At 40.0% G+C, this 27,339-nt stretch overlaps 1 long non-coding RNA gene across 2 annotated transcripts; it reads left to right on the forward strand.

The window, feature by feature from the left end:
- The first annotated feature begins 275 nt into the window (after positions 1-275).
- LOC125645125 (uncharacterized) lies at positions 276-27,309 on the forward strand. Of its 2 annotated transcripts, none has more exons than XR_007359188.2 (3): positions 276-1,248; positions 5,571-5,626; positions 26,337-27,309. It is a non-coding gene; the product is annotated as an uncharacterized LOC125645125 (long non-coding RNA). The 2 variants fall into 2 exon arrangements; XR_012664355.1 differs by lacking the exon at positions 276-1,248 and adding an exon at positions 5,316-5,484.
- Positions 27,310-27,339: the final 30 nt, after the last annotated feature.

Here is a 27,339-nt window from a genome sequence, read left to right on the forward strand (position 1 = left end):
CGTAGGTTGATATGGACAGTCTGTAAGGGGATTTCAGTTGTCATGGGGTCCCCAGGCAGTTGAATAGAGTGACTGTCTGTCCTGCTTTTTCCTGTTAGGATCCTGACACGTGGAGCATTGATGAACTCAGCATAACGTTGAATAGGAGCTTTTTGGCAGCTGAGACACAAGGGCTAAGCTGCAGGTCAGAGATAACACTAGTGCAGATCTCCTCATGCACACAGTTAGTAGCATGCTTTCTTCCCTCCTGAGTGCAGGAAATAGCTCATGTTAAATACGTTCACTTTTCAGTTTTCCTTTCTTCTAAAATGGAGCTTGACAGATTGGGCTTTTCAGCTCCCCCTTTTTTTCACCACCTCTGCTTTCTACCTCAGAAATACTCTTCAGGAAGCAGGAGTTAATCTTGGTGAGGAAACGATAAGGTGATACTTGATTTTTCAGGGGAAAGCAGAAGGATATGACTGCTTAGTAACTGCACAGAAACGTACAGGCCTCTCTTTTTAAGGCTTCCCTTTGCTTTTCCTTTCACATCCCTTAAACTTGAGAACTGCAGCAGACTGAAGGCCTGGTTGGTGGGATGCAAGAATAGTTTAAATAGCATCTAGAATAGGAAGGAAGTGTTAGGAAGGTACAATGATAAAACAGCTTCCCTGTACTTTTCTATCAGCTAGTAGGATCAGGTGAATTGGGTCGTTAGTTTCCCTACTTTGATGCATCCTGGCTGGCACAGAAATGTGTCTTTTGAAGTTGTTTCATACTCAGCCAAGTTTTTCACATGATTCCAAATACTGGATAACAAAGAGAGAGAGCATGAACATTGTCTTTATTAAATGATGTCAAGCCAGCATCCTGTATATGGAGACAATGTAAAAGTTTTTGTCTGTTTTTGGCATTAGGATTAAAACTGCTCTAAAATGCTTACATTAAAAGGCCTTGAATAGGACAGAATTTGGGAGCTTATTCTTTAATAAGTGTATGTGTTGCTCATGAAGGATAACAATTGAGGCCCTCACCAGTGTACTATAATCATGCCATGGAGAGATCACCTCTAGTGGTGAGGGGGGTTCACTTATTCTCAGTGCCCATTTAGTCCTTGGTCTTTTTGCTAAGACTGACAGCAAGAATGTTAGTTAGGAGCAATTATGATAGGATTTTCTATTGACCCCTGTCCAGTGGGAGCTGGACTGAGACCACCAAATTTATTTAACTGAGCATGGTGTTGGACTACTAAGAAAAGTGAAACTATTGGTAAGTTCTCCCTACTATATACCCAAATGTATTCTTTTCTTCCCTACAGGCTCAACTCTGCCTCCTGTACCTGCGTGCAGCAGTGCCTTTCTCTGTGAATAGTCCCATTAATTTCAATGGGGCTACTCACAGAAGAGAGCACAGATCAGCATGAGTAAGAGTGGAAGAACTGGGTCCTGACCCTGCAGGCTTTTCCACATGGGTGGATTCCTGCACCCATGTTTAGAGCTCTGTTGACTTCATTGGGTCACCGTGCTGAACAGCTTGCAGGCCTAATACTGTGTATGTATGTGCGTGTATTGTTCCCATTGATATCAATAGGAGTGATGTGGGAACAGGGAGAGGAGAATGAACATAATACTGTATGAGCTACAGTTCTGATCATCTTTTGATACTTGGATTTATTTTACTATTTGCCAATGAATGGCCTGGACAGTTTTTTTCTGCCCTCAGCCCAAAGAGGGTCTTTGCTCTCACTTTCTTTGATTTTTAAGAAAAAGAAAATGGGTGGGAAAAAAATGACTCAGGAACTATTAACTCTTACTTTTATGTCTTGTATATGTAAAGTGAATAGGTTGAAGTGTATGATCCATAGATGAAGTGCTTCTATTCTTTTCTTAGAGTAACTTTTATTCCTGTGGTTGGTTTACTCTGAGGGGAGGAAGAGGCATAGAGTACAACAGTTTATGCTGTTTTATATACAAGGACTAATTTCCAACTGCTTTAGGGTGGCTTCAGTTTTTCCTTGGAAAGCAGCATTGGGAGCTCTATGTACTTTCCTGGTTAACATGTGCATCATTCTCAAGTTTATATTAAAAGAGCTATGATAGTGCTAATATTACCACAGAGCTGAGCTTGGCCCTTTCATTCCAGAGGTTAAGTCACTGGACAGGGAATTAGAGGATCTGGCTTTTGTTTCCAGCTCTGTTGCAACTTCCTATATGACCTTGGGCAAGTCTCTTAATTTCACTCTATCTCAACGCTTTCATCTGTATCATGGGGAAAACAATACTTGCCAACATCTCAAGAAGGGTTGGGAGGATATATTAAAGAATGTCTGTGAGGTGCTCAGATATTAAAGTGGTGCACACCAGAGAAAACCCCATAAAATAAATAAATTCATAGATCTCATGACACAGTACCTCTCCTTGACTGAGTTTGTAAATATGGGTCTCAAATGGTTAATGATAGAAGAAAGCCCAACTTACATGAATCAGTGTCTGGTGAGTGTAAGCCTGAATTGGGCAAGGAATTTTCTAGTGAAGTAATAAAGAAGGGGAAAAAATGCAATGAGTTTTGTAAACAGATGTTGATGAGTGCAAGCAGAAAGAGAAATCCTAAAACCTGACATTAGGTTAGGACAAAACAACATTAAAGACTTAGATGCCACATGGTGGAATTATACTAGATTTTGAATCTGTGTGTAAGACAGACTTTGTTAGTTTTATAGATGTTGATGAAAAAAGTATATTTAATAAACCTGCTGAGAAAGAGGAACTTGTATTGAGATGAGCTTTTCAATTAAACAACTCACTCTAATTCACGGAACATAGCAGATGACTGTCAGTTCAAGAAAGCAGATGACCAAATTGCTTAGAAATGCTGGAATGTGCACAAGCGTGCGCGCACACACACACACACACACACACACAAATATATATGTGTGTGAGAGAGAGCTCACTTCGCTTTCATTAGGGAGATGGAGCAATCTATTTTCTTAAGAGAACTGTGCTAAGAAATATCAATGTTTGGCATCCTTTTGCTGCACTAAATCTACTAATAAATACAGGAAAATCTAAGACCTTTATTGTAAGTAAAATGGGCTGTCCATATCTAGGAAACAGAATGTAAGCTCTTTGGGGCACATGCTGTAGTTAGTTACTGTTAGGGGAAGAAAGAAAGTTGTACACTATGAAATCCAATATCAGGAAGCCCCAAGTAAATAAAAACTATCTAAGGCTCTTTGTTACTGATATTTACCAATTTTCATGCAATTTTCCCAGTTTTTGAAAGAGTCAGTATTCAGATTTTACCCATTTTTCACCCGAATGTTGGCTTTTCTGGGACCTGAGAATTTTTTTGCAGGGGAAGTGGGTGGGCCGCGTTGAAGGCCTGGGGTCAGGAGGAGGCTCTGCCAGCAGGGGGACAGTACTCAAGAGTTGCAGCTTTTGCTCCCCTCCTGACCCTGGCCCTTCAGTTGGGCCCTGTTCACTTCCTCTGTGTAGTGGGGGAGTGAGCTGGGCCAGGAGTAAGGTCCCAGCAGCTGAGACCACCAGACTGCTGCAGGGAGTGGAAGGCTTCCTCAACTGCTACATGGTGAGTAGCACCCTTTCCTCCCTTGTATGGGTACTGGGCCCCCTCCCTCCAATGCCCTTCATTTTTGGTTTTACTGATTTCCCCCACAATCCTGGGTTTTTGGAATTTTTAAATAAAACCTGATACATTCCTGGGAGATTAAAACAAACAAACAAACAAAACCCTGAAAAAGAAGGGCCTTAAAAATGTCTAAAGAGCAGTCAAAAGAGCATCCTAAATTATTACTGCTTCAATCAATATTAAGTTGTGGGGCACAGGTCTGGGAAAACGGTGGTAGATGCTCAATGGTTATGGAAGAGTTAGGAACCTGTAAATGCATCTATTTCTTCACCCAGTTCTTTTATCAAAAATCTTTTACCCACTCTTATCCGACACCAACATTTTGTTTAACCTATGAGAATATTTCGGGGGAGAAAATGCCCCAAGCAACCAAATCACTTATTATTTTTTATGAAAAGAGTGTTTAAGCTTTACAGACAGAAATATAAGGACCCTGCCCACAAAGAGCTTACAATCTGAATTTTAGATATGGCCTAATGAGAGAGGGTAACGAACAGTAGAGAGGGACTGATGGACGGTAATGGAATCATATGGTTACTCAGTTTAGGCATGCTTGTATCTTGACGGTTCAGTTATGGTTTATGTATGTATCTTTATAATGTGAAGAGAATGACGGTTTCTCTCTGTCAGGTTGATGTGCAGAGCATCTGTTCCCCAGAAGTGGGTGGTCGAACTGGCTCGGTTGACTATATACACTCTTTAGTAATCCTGATACTATTACTTTTCTTTCTTCAAAGCCTGCCTCCTTATCTTCCCTGCAGGTGTACCAAATGCACATGGTGGACCAAGTTTTGCCCTCAGCTATACTGGATTCCAGTGTCATCATTGCAGTTACTCCAGATTCACATGATGTAGCTGAGAACAGAATTTGTCCCATTTTGTTGATAGAAAAAGGGGATATGTTCGATGGGACATATTCTGATCTTGTTAAGTTTGTCTGGAGTAATTGCATTTCTTCTAAAGAACTTTTTGGATTTGCAAAGGTGTAAACAAGATCAGAATATATCTCTAGGTCTCTGTATCCCAAAATAAGAAAAAATGAATTCTGAAGACACATGGGGCTGGGATCCTGATGAGAGATCAGAATTTATTAATGGATGATCTATAACTTTTGTAGCTCAGAAGCAGATCCATACTATTGAACATTGCTTTGGAACAAGATCATTTACTGTTTCATTACTTTGAAGTAATGCATGAGGGTCAGTGGTTCTTATGGAAAAGTGCAGAGTGCATTCCTGCAGTCTCCCAAATCCTACAATGTCTAGTGGTCCCCATTAGGCACACAATACATTATAATGGACAATCCTTCTGGACCTGCTGGAATGGACCTCTCATGAGGGCAGATATGGGTAAGCTCAAACATAAATAGGAAGCAGCATTTCCTCTGCATTGTCTGAAGTTAGTGTATTTGTTCAAGAAAAATTATAATACGCTAATAATCCAGATAGATGAATCCCAGTTTTCCATATCTAAAAAGTGGACCTTTGACCCAACGCTGTTATGTCTAAATTACAATTCTTAATATTCAGGTAGACAGAGTGTCAATATAGTCAGAATAGGGCCCTGCAGGCTAAAATATGTTAAGGGTTCAGATCTCTTTAAATAAGTCTATGCTGATTTGTTTGTTCTTTCAGCTGAAACAGCTGGATGGAATGTGTGTGTGTGTGGGGGGGGGAAGGGTATCAGAAATGTCAGATTCTAAAGGGAAAGACAGAGTGGAGAGTGCCTCTCTTGGAAATACTTTCATCTGCTGACAATTAAATAGCAGTACCAACACCTCTCAGGGCTATGAGGTATGACAAAATAACTCTCAGCAGCAGTAGCATTGCTGTACTTCATTCACTGGTGCTCTTAAACCTGGTGAGTTTTATGAGGGGCATAATCTACATTTGTTTCACACATGGAATATACTTTTCTCATTCCTCATTTGTTTACTATTTTGTTAGCTTTAAAGAAGGACAAAAGAAGGAGAAATATCCCTCAAATGATGGAGAGGAAATGGGTGAGTGTGAGAGACCTTCACAATTAAATCAATCTAAGCTTAAAAAAAGCCCCAATGAATTTGTTTTTGTGTGCAATGCTAGTTGCCTTGCCAGTCTGAAGCTGGCACTGTGGGTTTGCTGTAATCACTGAGCTGAGAAAAAGAGACAGTCCTTTTTTTTTTTTTTTTTTGTCATCACAAAGTCAAGCAAGACATAAGAAGTCGTATGCATAACACTTTTCTTGCTGCTTTCAACTGCCAATCTTTGTTTCTGGCTTCCAAATGCTTGTCCCCTCACCACTCCCAATTTTATTTTTGACCCTCTGTTACGACTATAATTTAAATATCAGTATTCATTTGGAAAATACTTCCTTTAAAAAAGGGGCTTTGGTTAGAGTCAACTAAATGTGTAAGTATGCATGTGGATTCTTTTCCTGAGGCTGTCCCTGTCTTTTTTTTTTTTTTTTTTTGTTTGTCCCATGTATTATTTCTCATTCTGAGCCAGTTGTCAAGTAGATGGGTGGTACAGATTCAGAATGGCATCTTAAGTTCAGTACAGCATGACACATTGGCAAATTTCCAGAATCAGATTTTTTAGACATTGCGCAATATACTGTGGAGTGACGAGTTCAGCGTGGGGTCGCTACATAAAGTAGCTCAAAGAAAAATAGAAAGAAAAGTAGATGAGGGAAGAAACAACAAGATGACAGACAGCAATACAGGGGGAAAATTACCTTCAGCCAACCAATCAAGATTAGAATAGTTTCATCCTTGGTACCAATACTCCTATAGCACTGAAACAACAGCTTCAGAAGGCCTGTGGCATCAACTATTTTATGACTGGTTGTGTGTAGACCAGATAATGAGATCACCAAAACTGTGACAGTTGCCAGTCAGCCAGCACATCTGAGCTGCTAATTTGTTCCCAACTTGAGTTTTATAGCCCCATGCTATAATCTGGCCCTGACGGCAGAAAATTTATCCACAACCTCTCTGAGGTGCGATGATGTAGTTAAAGCATTGGACTGTGAGTTATTAGAGCTGGGTTCTATTCCCAGCTCTGCCATTGATTTCCTATGTGACTGAGCCCATCTCTCCATCTCTCGATGACTTAAGTTTCTTGGGGACGATAGTGCTTGCACACCTTTGTATGGTGCTTTGAGATCTTTAGATGGAAGGTGCAATAAAAGTGCAATGTGTTATTAAAGTCAGACTTGAGGGAGTAGGAGACTGATCTGCAAAAGGATTCACCTACCTAATTTGAGCCTGGGGCCCACGATTTTTACATTACTTATGGTGACAGCATTGTGCACATGCCCAACTCTGAAAAAAGTATTAAGGAATGTGAAATCATCATAACTAAATGTATTAGAACAAAGTCTCTGCAGAAAATTGTTGCTAAGCTGAGGTTAATGAGTTTGGCACAAGCAGAGAATATGTGCATGAAGTCAGTTAAAAGGGAATACGGGCATACAATGAAAATGGCAACATGCTGGGAGTATGTGTCTGCATGTGCCTGAATTAAGAGAGATGAATAGGGAGAAGGCATGTCAATAAACTGAGAAGCTTCTGGAAGATGCATGAGGTTATAATAAAAGACAAGCACATTGCTCCAGGGAGAGTTAGAGATAATGGCAACTTCCTGAATTCTATGTAGGAAGGAAAGAGGTGGCTTCATAGCTGTATGTGAATGATACAGAAAAGCCACTAGTCTAGAAGATACTTCAGGAGGTTTAAGAGGAAGACACTGAGAGCAAGGGTGTCTTTGAGAGACGGAGCCCTAAAACCTATCCCAGACTAGCCAGGAGACTTTGGGGACCAAATCCATGATGCAATCCAGAGCGAATGTTCAGTCAAGTGGAAGAGATGCTCTTGCACTCTTGCATTTTTGCTATCTTGATTTTGTATTGTGAAGGTAAAAGGTAGGCCACAGCTGGGATTTAATAGGACCTGTTAGTTCCTAGTGGACAGTGAACCAGGAGTGACAGTGAGGAGTGCCAAGGGAACCAACTGAGCTTCCATTTCTGAGAGATTTGACTGTGAAAGGCCATTGGGACAGTGAGGGGAAGTAGAGAGAAGGCTGAGACTGGTAGACTTCATCACCCCCATTCAGCTTTCCTGAATCTGGGGATGAGTATTTTTGAGAGCATCCAGTTTTCCCCTCTTGTTGGACTCATTCTTCCACCGCTCCTCCAGAATGATTTGTTCTTTTGGTCCCAAAGAAGGCTTCCTCTGTGGCATGGGCCCTTCAGTGCTTGTTTTGAGCCAGCCAGATGGGGTTGCACAAGGCATTCTTCTTCTGTGAGGGGCTGATCATGTTGCCCTCTTACCCATACTTTGTGAGGGTAAAAGGAGGGGATCTCTACAGTACTGCCACTTCCTGCCAACCCAAGAGCTTGGGCCCAAAATAAATTTTATCACTGAAATAAGACCATATGAAGTTTTAACTTTCTTCACAGTTAGAGAAATCATTCCTACAGAATATCTTACATGGGGTTGGGTGACATCAGTGTCAGTGCTATGAGCCTGAAGTGCAATATGTTAGGTCCCAGTCCAGCAGATCAGTTAAGCACATACTTAACTTTAAGCACGTGAGTAGATCCATTGAAGCCAATGTGCCTACTCAGATGCGTCATGTGAAACATGTGCTTAAATGCTTTGCTGGACTGGAGCTTCACAACACATTGTTTTTAAAAATGGAGACTATAGGTATGTAACCAAAAGTAATTTAGAGGCCTCTAAGCAATCTTTGCTAATGGGTTTTGAGTCGTATCTGTAGTTTACTACCAATATTGGTTTTCTGTTTTATTTTGTTGGAGGAGGGGTATTGGTATGTACGGGCTCTTTTTCCCCTCTCTTTTTAAGGTGTTCTGTAGTATTTTAAATAATGTTTTGACATCGAGAAAAATTTATTATTAAAACAAACAAAGAATGTGTCAAATAGTCCTCCAGTCCAGGGGTGGGCAAGTAGTGGCACCTGGACTGCCATATCATTTTATTTGGTTTGCCCACAGTCTTTCAGTAAAGCTGCTGCTCCCTCAGACTGCTCTGCTAGCCTCTGCTTCCCCATCAACACAGGCTCTGACTCCACCCCACCCACACGCTCCATTTACTGCCTCCCTATTGGCTGATTGTTTGGGAACTGAGAGCTTCTGGCTAGGCCCACCCAGCAGTGGGCAGGTTGGGGAGCATCTCCGCCAATGAGGAGGAAGTAACCAGAGCTGGGTGGTGTAATGGTGGAGTCCCTTTCCTATTGGCATAATGGAGGGGTGGCCAAACCAAATCTGAGTGGCATTGCGATCCAGTGCATGGGGTCCTGCTCCCAGTCCTGGACTCCACCCCACATGGCAGAGCCTATGTCCATGGGGAAATAGAGTGGAGGCAGAGACTGGGAGCAGCAGAGGAAAAATGTTAAGAAAGATGTTCTGTTGTTTTGTTTTCATGTATTAATTCTCTGCATATCAGCAGAGAATTAAACCGTTTTGTTTAAACCCTTTTTAAGGTTGTGCAATAAGGGGTTTTATATTTAAGAACTTCAGTTTTCCACTGTTAATTCATGGTTAAGTGTTTAACATGCCATACTGTAGCAAACGTTTTTGAGTTATGTAATATGTAGTCACTTTGAAAAAAAAAAAAGTACATTCTGTCAAAGGGTTTAGTGGATTTTGTGGCCCTGTGCTGCCTTAAAGTTGCCCATTCTTGCCCTAATCAATCTTAGGGCAATCAGAGTGAGGCATTGTATTCTGCAGAAGATGGGGATTGATAAAGTCACTGCTGGCCCATGTGTATATATATGAGTTTTAGCAGTACTATGCTTCCACTTCTCCGGCCCTCTCTAGTCGCCCATGGAGATAAAGTTTCAGTGAGGATCAATGCCTGATGCACTCACAATTGTGGAAACACATGTAATTTTAAAAACTATCTTCAAATATCAATATTCATTTTAATGGTTAACACTTTCTGAGTTTCTCTCTCTCTCTCTCTCTCTCTCTCTCTCTCTCACACAGTCATGTGAAGGCCAACCCTACCGGAAAGCCCTGCTTTAAAAGAAGAAATTATTCAGACTAAAGGAGTAGTTTTCCTAAGCAACCAGATCAAAGTGAAAACTCTCAGAATAGCTCACTCACAGGTTTCCTTTTGCACACAGGTTCATCCAGAGTGTCAGACACTTGGTGGGCAGTTCATATTCCTCTGACAAACTAAAATTTGGTGGGAAACTTCATAGGAACCCACGGTATCAGTAAGCCCTGCAAATATCTTGGGATCTCTCTTCTTTTTAAAAAAGACTTTAAAAATAATTTGGTGGATCTCTAATCTAGTTATCTGCTGTAACTACAATATACTGTGTATGTCTGACTCCCACAGACGAAGGCCTCTGTTTCCTTTCTGCCAGTACCTTAGTATCTGCCTTGCCCAGGAGTCTGCTGATGAAGACTTCCTGTTTGTTTTGAGTCACTGCTGGAGTGATAAATATACTTCAGCTTTCTCCTCAGAGAGGAAAGAAACCAGCTGCCCTGAACTAAAGAGAAAATATGTAGAAATTCCACCAAAGGGCCCTGTTATCATGGAGCCTCTATGGAAGCATAAAAACAAGAAATATAAGCTACGACAAAGGAAACAATTTACATACTAAAACATCCTTCCACATGAATCGACATATTTGTTTTCCTTTAATCATTTATTTTCACTCTATAACTCTAATTTAAAATGGATTACAAATAAATAAATAAATGCAGGGGGTGGGGGAAGGGGGGAAAGAACCAACCCCATAAACATACACTACACAATAATGTTTGGCTGGATAAACAAACAATTATACTTGTGGTTTCTTGATCTGACCACAAGCTTTAAATGACATTTTTTTGCATGAACCTACAATGCTTCTGGATAAACAATTGTGTTTATATTGTCAGGAGCACACAGTGCAGTGTTGTGTAATTTCTGTGTGTGATTACCAGGATATAGAATAAATTCCAAAATAAAAGAAAGGAAAGGAAAATGAGATTATTAGGTCATTTTTAATAAAAACAGCATAGTTTGGAATCACTTATAGCTTAATTTGTAATTTTAAAAGAATGCAGCAGTGGCTTTTAAGTTTCTGCAATTATCTTTTCATCTCTTTTTATCCTTTTTTTTCTTTTTTTCTTTTTTATTAGAGATGGGACCCAAACCAAAAACCTGGATCCAAACCCAAGATCCAGACTCATATCAGAGTTCACAGCTCTAACCTAGTTCCTGAAGAAGTCAGCTCTAAGCACTAGGAACTTCAGTTTTGAATTTTAAACTTCCAAGTTCAGAAGTATTTGAATCCAGGTGTTTTGGTTCTGCTGGATATAGGGGTAGAAAGTTTATATCTTCATCAGTTTCAGAGTAGCAGCAGTGTTATTCTGTATTCGCAAAAAGAAAAGGAGGACTTGTGGCACCTTAGCTCACCTTCGCTGTAGCTCACGAAAGCTCATGCTCAAATAAATTGGTTAGTCTCTAAGGTGTCACAAGTACTCCTTATCTTCATCAGTGTTTGTGGTCTGGGCCTGTGCCACCCTCTGAAAAATTTAGATGTGTACGGTATGGGGATGGTTAGCCAATGTGGTATTACTGATGATGCCGGGGAGCCCGAAGAACAGCACTGAGAAATAGCGTGGGCTAGTGGTTATCGGCACGGGAGTAGGGGTCAGGAGACTTGTGTTCTACTCCTGGCTCTGCTACAGACCTGCTGTTGAACCTTGGGCAAGTCATTCACCTCTCCGTGCCTCTACACTGCAATTAAACAGCTGCAGCTGGCCCATGTCAACTGACTTAGGTTTGCGAGGCTCAGGCTACAGGGCTGTTGAATTACGAGGAGGGAGGGTCCCAGAGCCTGGGCTCCAGCCCGACCCCAAGTGTCTGTACAACAACTAAGCAGCCCTGTAGCCTCAACCCCACAAGCCGAGTTAGCTGAAATGCATTTATTTGCAGTATAGATGCACCCTCTGTTTCCCCTCCCACCCTTTCTCTGCCTTGTCTATTTAGTTTCTAAGCAATTTGCAGCAGGGACTCTGTGTTTCTACAGTGGCTAGCATAATAGGTCCCTGATCTTGGTTGAGGCCTCCAGGCACTACTGTAGTACAAATAATGAATAATAACAAATGAGAAGACATTCCAGGGTCAGTGGGTTTGTCCAGTCAGAATCTGCAAGGTGTACACTTCACATTCCAGAATCCCACAAAGTGTCCCTCTCATGGAAGAATCAGAAAGAAACTTTGACCTTCAGATGGTGGCATTTTCTGCTCTCTGATCTTTTTTTTTTTTTTTTTAAGACATGTGACCCTGGATTGTTTGTAAGGGGGGACGGGCTTGTGTGTGCAATGTCCACATTATTTGGGGGAATCAGTTTTTATTAAAAAAAGGCACACACAAAAGTTCTGCTTTGGCTAAATAATATTTGAATTACCATTACACGAAAGGAGAACCTTCTTTTTCTTACATTTTTCGTACATTTTCCCTTAATTATCACACGCCCTAAGTATTGGGAAACAATGTACACGCTCTTGTAAAGAACTGCACATATACATTCCTATAAGGTAAAAGGGTTATGTCCTCTATATCACTCACTGAAGTTATGTGGAACAAAAATAATCATTTATAAGTGGTTTCAGTTTTACCTTTTTTATGGTTTACCTCTACTAACTCCTAGTAAAATATAATTTCTTCTGTTACAGCTGATGAAAAAAATCATTATGGCTTTAAAGCATGAGACTATAAAAAGCTGCAACTAGTTTAGATATCGGTTAGAAGTTAATTCTGAGTCACTGCAATTGAAAACATCAGTTTACAACATTTACTGGGTTGCTATAAAAATGTATTCCCCTGTGTTACGTTAAACGTGAGAAACTACACCTCAGTGTTTCCATTATTTATATATTCATATCTTGCTGCTTCTGATTCAGCTGTGTAACTGTATGCAAAACAAATAACTACTGGGGAACAGAATAATTTGTATTTTGAGGGGAATAAATATCCTGAAGAATATATTTTTGTGGGTGTGGTGGCACCTATAAAGAATCACATGGATTTTGCAGACAAAATATGAGAGAGAAAAAGCACGTGAGACATTTTGGGCCCAGCAACCTTGACATTGGTCTGTTATGGAAAGGAAATTTTTTGTTTGTTTGTTTGTTTTTTTAAATCCTCAAACAAATCCACATCTTAAAACACAGTGTGAGCACCATAGCATATTTTACAAAGGCCCTGAAAAAGATTTACTATCAGTCCCATACAAATAGAAGGACAATGGGACAGATCCTGGGGACTGCTCATGCTGCACCCATTACCGCTCTAGGGTAGGAGAATTCAGGATGGGGTATAAAGGTAGCTATAAGCCACCTATACATTGCCCTGATCAGTTCCAGGATTGTTAGGTATTGGTCTGGTCTTCACTGCACGACAGAACAGAGAGACCTGCACTGCCCTACACCTGGGTGCCTACAGCCTCCAAGGACTGTTCCAGCAGCTAAGGATTGACTCAAAGTTGTGGCCCCCTGTTCTGGGAGTTAAGGAATGGCATAGAAAGTGGCCAGTGAAAGAATATTTATTTTTTAAAAGTCTATTCATTGTCCATCAATCTTTCTATTGAAGACTAGAGTTCATGGCAACAAAATAACACATTTTATTTAAGAAACATACACAGCAAAGTCATACATGTGTCTTTCGTGACCAGCCATTTCTGGGAAACTGACATTTTATTCCTCCCCTTCCAGCATCTGTAAATTCATGGAGTGCCCTGCATTTGACTTCTCTTCTACTGTCTTTCATGTCCTCTACACAAAAGATTCTCATTTAATGAAAACCATGTCGCTAGTTCCTTTAGTGCGATCCAGAGTTGCTCCTGAGTCACCTAGAACTGTAGCTTCTGCTGTTGTGAAGACTTTCTGCCCCCACGGATAACACGGCATGAATCCCTATGTGCCCCAGAGCCTGATTGGCGTGGATCTCCCAGCACACAGAAAGGTGACATGAGAGACTGCTTTCCTTGGGGATGAGTGACCTTCTTTCCTCTCTTCCCCACCCTTGCATTTATTAACTCTAGAATCCAGAACAGCAATGGGCAAATACTGAAAAGTGGGAAGGTGTGTTTGAATTGTCACACACTCATGGGGCTGTTTGAGACCGGTTTGATTTATTTTCCGTGAGTGTTCATGTGATGTTTTGTGGGTTTGCAAAGATGTTTGTGGAAAGTCTCCCAAATATTGATGCCAGAAATGTTTGCAGAGCCATCCTGAAAATGACCAATGCAGCCCTTAAGTGGTGCAAAGATAGTACAGCAGGGCAGTGAATTTGCCCCAGGGAGCCTCTGAAAAGTCCAGGATGCAGGCTCCTGAAGCTGGCTCTGAGTAACACAAAGCACTTCCACCCCCAGGGCCTGAGTGTGCTGTTTCAGCACTCTGTATCTGCCTATCAAATTAAATCTTGCATGAGTGTGGTAATTATCCATTGCAGTTTGCTATCTCTCTATCTTGGGTATTTATATAGCCTTTTTTACTGTAGTATCTGAATGCCTCACAATCTTTAATGTATTTATCCTCACAGTGCCACTGCAAGGTAGGGAAGTGCTATTATCCCCACATTTTACAGATGGGGAAGGGAGGTGTAGAGAGGATAAGTGATTTGCCCAAGGTCACACAGGAAATCTGTGACAGAACAGGGACCAGATCCCATGCCTTAATAATGCTTCCTCCCCTACTAGTCTGCCATACTGGCCCAATCCTTCCCACATTTAGGATGAATCCTTAAATTATTCTTATTTTGAAGGCACTGCACAGCCAAAGACAGTAATAGTACACACACACAAACAAAAGAAACATAAATAGTTGATCTAATATATTAAAAGTAAAAATAATACTAAAAATTAAGAAGCCTTCTATCCCTTATGATCACAGTGTTTGCCTTAGTGAGTGGGAGTCATTTTCATCGGGACTAGTCATATGTTTTTGTTTTTCTTTTCTTTCTTTGGTAGAGAAGTTTTCTAAGGTATTTTTCAAACTTTCCAGTTTAGCAAAGTGTTGGCTCAGATTGAAAAAGAGAACTGGGCACTAGGTCACAGGCAGAATTAGGTTTGCACTAGTGGAGGAGGCAGGTTGCTGACACAGCTACAATCAGACAAAAACATTTCAAACTTCTGGCTTTGTACTTCTCAAATGCCTCTCTTAGAAAATCGCTTAAGTTGTTATTAACATCCACCACCCACCTTCCCTTTCTGGTCCTGACATTGTGTAATAATAGATAATGTTGACATATGTTCCCTGCTGGTCAGAAATACTATACTTCTGTGAAAGGTAAAATTTTCAAGCAATGACAAAATGTATTTTACTTGGATAGAACATTAGTTATTGGCCTAATCTCACAATGTGGGATGTGGGGTAAAAGTTTTAATGTTTTAGTTGTGGGAGAGAGTTTGTTGGGACAGTGAAAGCATCAGTATGGGGTGTATTTAGTTTTTGCCATTTCTAGAGGTACTGGCTTTGTATCAAACTCTTGTGTCCTTAGGAATTTAAAAGAAACATTCCCAGTATGTATGAGGAACAGCTGTCTATGTACTCAGTGCAACTTTTCAAAATGACTATTTGAACATTTTCTCTAGCAGGGATTACAGAGCAAAGTTACATATGTGTCCGTTCCCCACCCTCCACCTACCCACTGGATTCTTTTTTACAGATCAGTTTTTAAAGCCTTAGTAACTGTAAAAAGATCTAAATTTGTATATCCATTTCCCATTAGACAAAGCTGTCTGAAAATAGAAAAAGAGGAAGAGACTGCAAAATCTACCAAACAAATATGAAGAAACTGTTTTTGAAAGTAATTTAGGGTGCAATTCGATAAAAGTGTGTCTAGTTTGCACACTTCTGACGTCTGCACAAGACTTTGCAAGCCTGGAAAAACAGAGTTTTATTTTAAATTGTGCATGGGTTTCCCTGCTGGGGAAGCTGGAAAGAAATGTTTTATTTAATCTCATCTTTTGTATTTTATGAGTCTGAGCTGGTGTTAAAAATCCAGAAATTATCATGTTGGTTTTGTAACGTTCGGAACTAAACATCTCTTCTCTGATTTTGTTCTGAATGTATTGTCTTTCATCATCTTAAAAGTTGTGGTGGGGTTAGCAGTTACAGAGCCAGGCATTAGGCCCTGGTTCCGTTTCTATTGCAGGGTGTAGGCTGGCATGCTAATACAGTTTTAGAGGCACCAATTCGGCACCCAGTCCATTTAGCTGGACTGGGTAGTGAGGAAATGCACTACAGTGAAGATAAGCTTTAACCCCCCTGCCCCCCTCCCCACAGGCAAGAATTAAGAGAAAGACAGGAGGGTCCTCAGGCCCACCTGAGCTCGGCCTCCTGCATGCTGTCTTAGAGATATCCACCACGGAGTTGAGCTTCCACCATGTAAGAGTGAGTACCCTCTGCCTTACTTCCAAATCCTCCCCGCTCCCCATACAGTGAAATCACATCTGTCAGGGGGTCACCTACGGTTCTTGAGGTGGGGACAACATTTACCCCTTGGTCCTTCCACATACGTATATTCCCACTGATGATCTAGCTAATAAATGCTCTCTCTCCCTCCCTCAGGAGACGAAGAGCACACTTAGAAAACATGGCACACGTATAGCAGTATGTGGAGGCAATAGAATTGCATGACACACATACAGCAGTAAACTCAGATCCACCTGAATGGGCTTTGAGCTGGAGTTTGGCATTCTCAATCTGGGATTCAGATGTTGGCCCGAGATTGGTGGCACATTACCCTACACCTCTGACAAGGTTAGCAGGATGTTCCAGGTATGTTTATGCTGCACAGCATTGCCATGATCCTTGCCTGAGGGGGAAGACATACATGAAATAAGGAGCCCTGAAAAGAAGAGGACATAGAAGCTGTGAAGCTTAGGAGGACATAAGCATGCTGGACCAGGAAGATAATGGGGGAGCTAGTTTCCCTGAGCCCCCTGATTCTCAGAGACAGTCTGATAGCCAACGTGAGTAGGGATAGGTTGATTATTGTGCATATGTATTTGATTAATGGAGGGGTGGGCTAAGCAAATATAGTCTGTGTGATAGACAAATGGGTGTAGGATAGGTTCTTTAACTCCAGTTAGTGCAGAGCAGTAAGGTGGCTCCCCATCTGCTGATGATGGATAGGCATCCTGCCATTCTGTGTTGGTGGTGCACAGAGGGCTCTGGCTATGCAAAAGGTGGAATCATTTGTGGAATGACTGCAATATTTCAGGGTTCAGCATGGGTTTCTGCCTTACTCCTTTGAAGAGGTAATGAACTGCTGTTGCTGAGGGAAGGGCGTGCCTTAATCAGTCTGCATACCGGTGACTACTAGCACAGAGTTGGGGTTGAGTAATGTAAAACAGAGGGTGTTGCTGTGTCTGGCTTAGCAACTGCCTGGCACTGTCCAGAAAGGATGCTGTAGAATCTGCAAGCATGCTTTCAGCCCCTGCCTTGGACAAAACACTCTGATGTCTGTTCTCACAATGTGAGGGGAGACTGGTAACTTCTATTAATGCTAATGGGACTTGTATGCCAAATATCCCATAGATCAAAAGGAGAATAGACTGCATGAAGATAACAAATGGATGTGCCAGCAACTCCTTGTGTGATGGGGCTTTAAGGACTGCATTTGTCATCATCGTTCCTTTTATAAAACTGAATATATGCAGTTTTTTGTCTTTTGGAGAGAGGTCGCTTTCTTAAAGCCTAAGGGACAACTTGTCCAACAGCTCCCCCAGTAGCTCTCCATTCATTCCATCTTCCAGATCAGAATCACCCTATTTGTTTTCCACCGCTTTCTGGGCTTATTCCAGGCTATATGGCTCGGCTCCATTCTCAGTTACACCCACCGATGTCAGTGGATTTGCACTGGTGTAACCATGAGAAGAATTTGGCTCCTCGTCTTTTTTACTCCCTTCCTCATTTGGTCCATTTAACACCAGCCGTTTCCCTGTCTCTTCTCAGAATTTTGCCTTTGTTGGTGTGAGAGTCTTCCACTCTGTAACTCCTGCCTCATGGTACAGCCTTACTGTTTCATTTTCAATCTCAGCTGATACCGGATCTGTTCTCCTGTGCCTCTGCCTCTTCTTCCCTCCCTCCCGCTGCTCTCTGTATAATGTTTTGTGATCCAGTTTGTATGAAAACACTGGATAATAAAAAAGTCCTATAGTATTAATTTGGTGCAGCAAATCCAATAGTGTATGTTACTTCATCCTCTAATCTTCCCTTATCTATGATAATGCATAAGTTTAATTTTCATTAACTGCGGGGGGAGGGTAGGGGTGGAGAGTGCTTCTTAAGCAGTTACTTCCTGGAGCTAAACTATTATCTTCCTTAAATACAGCTGTTTATATTATGCATAATTCCTGTCATACAAATATATTATAACTCTTTGAAATACTTTGTGCTCTCAATTAGCATAAGTTTCAGTTTAGCTTTTATTAAAAAAAAATAGTGAAAAAGGCCCAGGGAACAGCACTTTCTATCTCCCCTTAGTAGAACTGGCTCTGAAGTGACCTCTGGCTTCTTGGGATTGAGCCAGCAGTGGTACTTTCAAATTTAGGAGAAGAAAGTAAGTGTTAAGGGTAATGGGTGGAGGCAATAGGATTTCACACATCAGTGTCATTACAGATTTAGGGTCTAACTGTTCACATTACAGTAGAGCCTCATCTGAGATCAGGGCCCCGTTGTGACAGTCCCTGCCCCAAAGAGCTTACACTCTAAATAGACAAGAGAGAGAAAAGGTGGGAGGAGAAACAGAGACACAAAGAGGTGAAGTGACTTGCCCAAAGTCACACAGCAAGTCAGAGCCCAGATCTATGATTCGGTACATTTGCAATTTATACCTAAGAGTTAAGTGCATGTCTTTACAAAACAGGATGCCATTTCGAGGTGAGATCTAAGGTGGCATAAATTGCACATTGTGAATGGGTATACAGAATAGAGCCCAGGTCTGCTGTGTCCTCTTTCTAGTGTCCTATTCACTGGTCCACGCTGCCTCTTTACCAGTCCTGAAGTAATCCTTACTCATATAAGTAGTGCTAATGAAGTCAGTGGGACCAGTTTCTGGAATAAGAATTACTGTATGTGTAAGGTTTTGCAGTGTGAAGCCCTTAGAAGTGGCTTGCTGTCATTTCAGTGACTGTTACTTTTTCTCTAAGGGAGGGCACATGGAATGAATGATGAGGTGACTGAAAGGCACAACGGGGTTCCTTGGGATCACTGAGGGAAGACCCACATTTTGTTATAAGAATTCCTCTTCCACGCACCTCAGCTTTCCTGATAACTTATTTAACATGTATATCATGGTAACGTCCAGCGGCTACAATCTGGATCAGGGCCCACTGTGCTAAGCTCTTTACTAACATATGCAAAGAAACAGGGTTAAATCCTGGCCCCAGTGAAGTGAATTTCAAAAACCCTCTTGACTTCAATGGGGACAGGATTTCACCCATGTCCCTATCTTGAATTTACAAACTAAGAAGACAAGTGACATATTAAAGGTGCAGAGGAGATGGATGCAGTCAAATATATACATTTGCTGTACAAGGACTATATAAGAGTTAGGTATTAATATTGTTTATTATTGCTATTTTCAAGGAGTACTTGTTCCTGCCTCAGTGCAGGGGGCTGGATTAGATGATCTCTTGAGGTCCCTCCCAGGCCTGTGTTTCTATGATTCTATTATTCTACATGATTTACAATTCTTACAATTATATTGAAGTTAAGTATAAGTCTTTACAAAACGGGTGCCCTTCAGAGGTGATAGGCAAGGTGATGTGAATTGCATGTCATAAGGTTTGGTTTATATCAATTTAGACTCCCTGGGCCAAAGTCATCCCTTGTTTGTCTTAAGTCACTCTGTTGAAGTCAGTTGAATCAAACTAGGGATGACTTTGGCCCAGGGAATCTAATCTGCTGTAAACCACCTGCTGAGGGGGCCAGATGAAAAAGGTGCAGTAGGAAAAGTAACTCAGAGGTGTAAGGAGGTGTAAATTAAAAGCTGGTCTTCCGCTGCCTACTTTAACTTGTACCTTTTTTAGGCCCCTCAGTATGTAAGCAACACAAATTCTCTTGCACTCACATATGCTTACAGGTGCTTTTGCAATACCATCAAATCACCTCTGAATTTGACCTCCCCCGCCTGATGTTGTATATAAACCCATTTATGTGACTCTCTGCGGATGACACAAAGTCACTTTGATTAGTTTACATTGTAGTTGTATAGGGTAGGTCATAGTTAGCTTACTTTGTTTCATGTTTAATTTTAAAATCTACCTTTAACAACTCAAAAGTGTAACACACAGCACTTACAAAGTGCTTCACATCTTAAAAATGCTGCATCAGTATTAACAACTAACGAATTAGCAATGAATTAGCTCAATTGTTTTCATGTATATGGTTTCATAAATAACTTTCTAAAAGGGTTGTGACATACTTGTACCATTATTTTCTATGATAGCTGGAAAAAAAATTCCTGGAAACATATGTTTATTTTTTTCCCTGCTTCTGACCACTCTGTTTGGAAAAACTGCCAAGTTTGACTCTAAACTTGCAAATACAGTAACTTTCTTCTTTGAAAATTTGAGTCTATAACCTCCGGAGCAGCTTTTGGTAGAAAGGATTGTTATGTTACTGACTCTTATGATCAATTTCATTTTCTTAAATTGATTTCATACACAAGGTTAACAGAGAAGGTCCAAACAAATGAATACATGTGCATTTATCTGACAGTATTTCATATACAAATAATGAAAGCAGTACATTATCAATTCTCCTTAGTAAGAAGTATTCTTCATGTTTTTATAAAAAGTACTTAAGAGCTGACTTTGAAGAAAGACTTTGAAAACTTGCCAAACCTTCTTTGTATTTTGAAAGTCCACATCAAGAAAGTAGTAAATAGTAATTGAGTGTAGGAAAAAGGAAACTATTAGTATTGTTTTCTTTTAAAGATAAAAAGAAAAATGCAGTGCAAAACTTCATAATCTCTGAAATGTGTATTTGTTATTTGAATCAATTTAAAACAATTGTCACTATTAACTTCATGTTAGCTTGCCTACTGAACTGTACAAAATAGCTCTGTATCTGCTGGTTTCATGTATGTGAGGTTTTTTTTCCCCCCTCACTCTTTGGAGTTTTACAGTTTTAAATTATTTCCATTTAATTGCAGAGTTAGAGCTATGCTAAGACTGTGCTTAAAAAAGTCCAGGATTGTTCAAACCTATATTCATTTTTCTAATTTAAGGACATCTATGCTTGATTTCCATAAACCAACAGTTCTTCTATACTCCTTTCTTGACACCCCATTTTTATTTAACTAAACTAAAATATCCCTACTTTTTGCTTAATTTGTAGACAGATCCTGGGCCAAATTCTTTGCTGGAGTAAATTAGTGCAGCACCTATTCAAGTCACCACTCGATACCAGCAGAAAATGTGGTCATGTGACTTCCCTAGAAGTTATTTTTAATAAACATTTTGATATTTGTTTAGTGTGAAAATGATCAAATGGAAATCAACTGTGTGCTTGGAAGGAACTACAGTGAACCCTCCCTATATACTGCAAAGGTTACAAGCTATCTCTCATGCTTGCATTGGTTACAGGAATTTATATTGTGTAATTATATGTAATCAAGTGGTTAACTTGTCTTTTATCACTGATAATGCAGGTTGTACTTATGCATATATTAATTGCAATGCCATTAAGCTGTCCCATGTGTGAGGTAGTATTATGAGGAACTGCCTGTTCACTTTAACTTTAAGTTCAGTACATGTTCAGCTGAAAAGGAATCTACAGTGTATTTAAACTGTGAGAAACCGACGAGTTCACTGGAATTCTGGGTGTGATGTAATGTATAGCTGCCATTTAAAAATGGAACATTTGCCAACAATTTCCACACTGGTGTTCAGAGATTATTATGATGGACATGATATAAGAACCAAGAGAGGGAGATGGATAGGTAGGCACAGAGGTGCATACAAAACTGATTATAAATGTTGATTTTTTTAATGGGGACCACTGTATTATTCTATATAGAGAAAATATATATTTTGTATAGAATGAAGGTGGGATTGCATCACAGGTTTTACTGGCATGAGTTTGAGTGACCACATTTCTTAGGAGTTGAAGAAAGATGCTGGATTTTCAGAGTTTGCAAAGATCCTTTCAGGCTTACCAGTGCATCATCTCTTGTCTCCATCTTATTTTCACACATGTTGGCTCTGGACATCTCCTGCTTTTACTGTTTTCAAAAAGTTTGTATTTAATTTTATAATACTCAACAAAACATGACACAGATAAAACTGTGATATACAATACATGAATAGAAATATAATGCAAACATATATGAAAATGCTATCATACTGTCTGTACCTCCATTTGTCCATTGGTAAAATGGATTTAATGATGCATACCTAAAAGGTGAGTTACAAGGCTTAAGTCAGATCATACCTTCCTGCCAAAATATTTGTGGGATGTTGACAAGATGACCAGCAAACTCTGGGGATTATGGGGAGAGGGTTTAACCAAATCTTCCACTCAGTGGAGAGGCTTAGTTGTCCTATGGGTAGGGCAAGAGAATATAGTTTCACAACTCTGTACATCTGTGGGGAAGTGAATGCCTAGTTGTGCAAAGGGGCATTCATTTTACTTTGCTATGCTGGCTTCAACTTTGTTGGCAGAGCAATTCCTTTGGGTGTGGCATTGTCATAGGCAATAGGGAGGGATGCAAAGGGAATTAAGGATGCATCCAGTGAGAGCTGTTCTTCCCCATCACCTACTCCCATACCCCAAATCCTGCGCTGGAAGACTCTGAAGTAGAGTAACTTCCTTAGGATCATAGAGCATTTGGGGGATGGTGCCACAGAGCTGGAACTCTTCACACCCCTATACTTCAGTGACAGCCTTTTTGGACCATGCTCCTCTATGCTTACAGAAGCAGAGGAGACAATCAAGGCCTTATTTACTTAATGTTTGTAAAGTGCCATGAGACCCTCAGATGCATGTTACCAGCATCTCATTATTATTACTCACTAAAGAAAAAAAATCTTGTTAATATGAATGTTTCAGTAAAAATACACTCTGATTTTTCAGATTTTCCTTCTCAGTTTGACAACAAAATTTTTACACTTACAGAAGAAGTGAGATTTTAGAAGGGCCTTCTTCTGATGCCCAACACCATGCAGCACGCAGGTGATGCAGAATTTCACATTTCTCTTTATGGTGAGGATGTACCCAAATAACTCTGCAAAATCACTAGCATAGAAGCTATGAGTGTCCACCAAAAGGAAAATACATCCTCATATAGGGTGAAATCCTGGTCCTACCCAAGTCAATGAGAGTTTTGCCATGGCTTTCAATGGGGCCAGGATTTCACCCATGATATTTCAGAATTGATGTAGCTCCATGGAGTTGGGTAGGAACAGTTTTATAAAGTGGTGCTCTATAAAATTTGATTTTTAAATTTTAAAAATGTAAAAGACAATGGTCTGTGGTCATCCCTGGTAAAGCTCCATCAAAAACAGTCGCATTCCATCAGGGATGAATTTGGACCTGTTTGTTAATTTAGAGGTTGTTTAAATGTTCTTTACCCTTCTCAACTACAGAAGTATACTGCTTTATTCCTGACAGTGTTGTAGTTCCTATAGGGAAGCAGAATTTCATCAAGTTAAACTTTTCTGTTTGCAAGGTTCAAAGAGGAGGCAGAAGGCCAGATTCACCTCTGTTATGCCAGTGACATAAAAAAAGTTAGTTTGGCTTTACACTGGTGTAATCAAAGGCAGAATTTGTCTTACAGATTTTCCATACATAAAGTTCACTTTGCTAACTCTCAATATGTAAAGCCGCATTTAGAACTGAGCCACACTTTACCTAGCCATAATGGATTGGAGTGGTGCCTTGTGGATTATCCATATTATCTATGATATCTCCATTCTAAGTGACTACTACTGATTAGTACATAAAATAAATTGCTTTTATTATTTCTTCTACTGCATATCTGACTGTTGTTGCACCACATTCCTAAGCAGACATCCAAATTTACCTTATTAAGCAATGATGCAAATAATACAATCTTAAGTGTGTTTTCGTTTTGTTTTTTTGTCATAATGATGACCTCAACTGTGCATTCCTTGTTCACAGAATGAATTAATTTTCAGTGTGCAAGGAATGCTGGTTTGGGCCCTATATCTTTGGGAAATACTATTCTGGAAAGATGCAGTTATCCTATGTGTTGTTATGATAGCGAGTCTGAGTGGAACTCCCTGTCTCTCTGCATTATTCTGTTTTACCTTAGGTCACTCTAACTGAGTGGTTGATGAAATATGATTTGAAACTGTTCCTTAAAGCCTGCTGCAAGGGAGCCCCACCCCATCCTTCCCTTATTTAAAACATTCCTAAAGCCATTTTCCAATGAAATCCCACTCAAGTGGACTGACTCACATCAGAAGACATTCCAGAAAGAAGAATAATTACACCATTGCTGGAATTGATGTAATGGTGTTTTTCAGGATACTTTAATAGACATGAGTGATGTTTTGGCAGGCAGTTGAAATAACCCTAGATATCTGATTGCATTACTGACTACAACCAAAGGGCATCTCTGGGGAAAGAGCATTACTTGAGGTACTTTCTTCATATTTGTAACTTGCTGTAGTTATCTTTTAACACAACACAGGATTTTATTTTTTAAAAGACAGACCTATTGGAGAGTTTAATGGAGAAGTAGAACAAAATGTATTTACGAACTGAATTCTAAACATACACAGATTCCAAGAGACAGGCTTATGTAAACATCAACATAATTCTCTGGGTTATGTGCTGTTTAAAATAACATTAAGTTATGGATTTAGCCCAAAAGGTTGTCACTTAACAGCCGCATTTCTTTTGTAATCTGTATGGTTTGGATTTATTATAATTTTAATTGATCTTTAAAAGGTAATGGAAATGGTTCTTCCCCCTTCTGTGGAATATTCTGAACATTGCATTCATTGCTCTCAGCTATTTAATTGAACTTTGGTACAATTTAACACTTGTACTTCTCATATATGTAGTTTTGGGGCTGGATGTTGATTAGCTGTAATGTAGACGAGTGGAGGGTTGGCAGGCAGTAAGGCCCACGATGCCTGCGAAGCTGCACTAGAATGACATGTACTGTGACTCTGCAAGAGAGTAGCACCAGGGCAAGTGAAGAGGCAGGGAATGTGGGGAGCCAGGATAAGCTGGCCAGAAGAGATGACTGCACACAAGTGAGTTAGGGAAGCTAACGGCCTTATTTTCAAGGCTGTAATAAGTTATTTCCCTTCTCCCACTCCTGGAGCAAGAAGGGAGGAACTGTGAGTCAATTCTTTCCCAGGGCTATTTCTGAGGTAGCCAGCTGAGTGCCACCCGATACTCCAGGCTGTCCCGGAAAGGCCTAATGTTATCCTAATTTATTAAGAATCTGTCTCTCTCTCATAGAAATATGTTTATTCTTTCTCTCTCTCTCTCTGTATGTGTTTTAATACTATACTTATCACTATGGTATTCTTATTATTAAAGGTAGTAAACACACTGGACCAAAGTGTGCCCTTGTTTAACATCCACACAGTCCCACTGAGGGCTCAATCATTGCCTTCACATCTAAGCTATATTTTAAAAAGAAAAAAAAAATCTGAGCATTGATGTTCCTGTTTTTATTTCTCAAAGCCTAGTCATTTAGCTACTCTCCTCAGGTAAACAGGTCTTTTTCTTGGTCTGGCATGCTGATAAGCCTTCACACTTGGCTGGGCCTGAGGTGCGTTTGTGCAAAGCCAGATTGTTTTAGTTAACATAATCAGTGAACTCACTGTTCTACCTGGATGTCTGGGAGAATTGCCAAGAGATTTCCCAACATTTCAATCAGAGACATAGGCTATAAAGCTGTCAGTTTTCTTGTAGGCCAATTTGCCTTTGCCATGGTTCTAACATTCTATTCATTTATAAAGGAATCAGCCCAGGTCTTTTGTGGTAATATTTTATGCTGGTTTCAATTTGAAGAATGATTCTTTCTTTCTTAAAGATACATTTTAAAAGAGCATTTCCTGACACAGGAAAAAAATTTCACACTATGATTTTGACACAATAGAAAAAAAGAGAGCTTCCATTATTATTATTATTATTATTATTTATTATTATTAGCAGTGCTTGAACCTGGCTCTCCATATATTGCCCCAATCTCAAGTGGCTCTCTTCTTAAACAAAGAAATCGAGCTATTCAGGTCAAATATTCAAGGATAATATTGGTCTGAGAAGTAATTACAATCAGAGATATGTTTAACTACCTGAAAATAATTCACTTTCACAGCCAAAAATATACCTACAAGTTTATGGGTTGTGGGTCATTGTCATCCACCCTTTTCCCATTTGCTATAATAAATTTTGGTGAAATAGCTACTACTGAGTACTGAATTTAAAAGATTTGTTTTCCCAAGCATTCCATATTCACCACGTTGTGCCAGATTACATCATGTAACCTCCAACTATGTCATGTCACTTTTTTCAGATGACTTGATGCAGTGGGACGTAGTATCACATCCACTTGACATTTCTTTAATAGTCTCCATGGGAAGTTTTCAATATTTGGTTCCTTGGATATTTTTCAAATGTATCAGCTTGGTATTTTTATGACTTGACCGGGCAATGAAAAGTGTAGATGATTCATATTGTTCAACAATACTTCAAATTGCATTGAACAGATGAAATACGTGACGGAAGTGGAGAAAGAATGTAGAGTACGGAAGCATAGCACTCAGTAAGCCTGCAGAAGAGGTAAGCAGAACCATCAAATATAGTTTGTAGGAGTTCTCCTGCTATTTAATGATTTTGAAGTTTTTTAGGCCTGCAGGTCAACATCCCAAGAAGATGTCGGTGCAACTAAGAAGGAAGATCAAGAACCTGGAAGATAGGGAGAGACAGGTTCTCTGGAAGGGAAAGCTGGAAATGAAGCAGGTTAAGAGCTTCACCTGTCACAGAAAAATTACACTTGCAATAAAGCAGATGTCAAAAGGACAGTATTAGCTTGGAAGACTTCAAAACAGGTGTTTGGAAGAAGGAGGGAATCTCATTCATAACCTAAACTGAAAATATTCAACATAAACAGCAACTTACTTGCATCAAGACTATATCAAGGCTTGACAAGTTCACCTGTCTGGTGCCTCATGCAGCTGATTTATCTGCCTGGACAGGTGGAAAACTGCCTAGACTTATCCGTGAGTAAAGTGGAGTTGTTAGTGCAGTGCCATTGAGCAAGTGCTTTTTCTCACTGCAACAGTTGGAGTAAGCATGTTACAGTGCTACAAATTAGCAGACCGCTTTAAAACAGTTCCCAAGCATTGAAATTAGAAGTGCTTAATGCAGAATTCATATTTTCTAGCTCAGGCACAACGGGACTCTGGTGAATTTAATTTTTATTGCTTTCATGTTTTAAGTCATTTGTCTTTTGGAGGCAATCATGGGAGCTGCATTACAGCAGGACATATGAAGATTCTTGTTTGCATCGTGTAATCCTGATTATATTAATTCTTTACTACAAGCAAATGCCACCTGGAAAATAAAATTCTGTTCTTCCACTCGTACTCATGTTGCACAATACTCCCACTGAAGTAAATGGATCTCTCTATAGAGTAACAGTCTATTCAATAAAAGGAAAAGGAGTACTTGTGGCACCTTAGAGACTAACCAATTTAAGAATTGCATATG

This window comes from Caretta caretta, chromosome 11, assembly GCF_965140235.1.
Source record: "Caretta caretta isolate rCarCar2 chromosome 11, rCarCar1.hap1, whole genome shotgun sequence".
Lineage (NCBI taxonomy): Eukaryota > Metazoa > Chordata > Testudines > Cheloniidae > Caretta > Caretta caretta.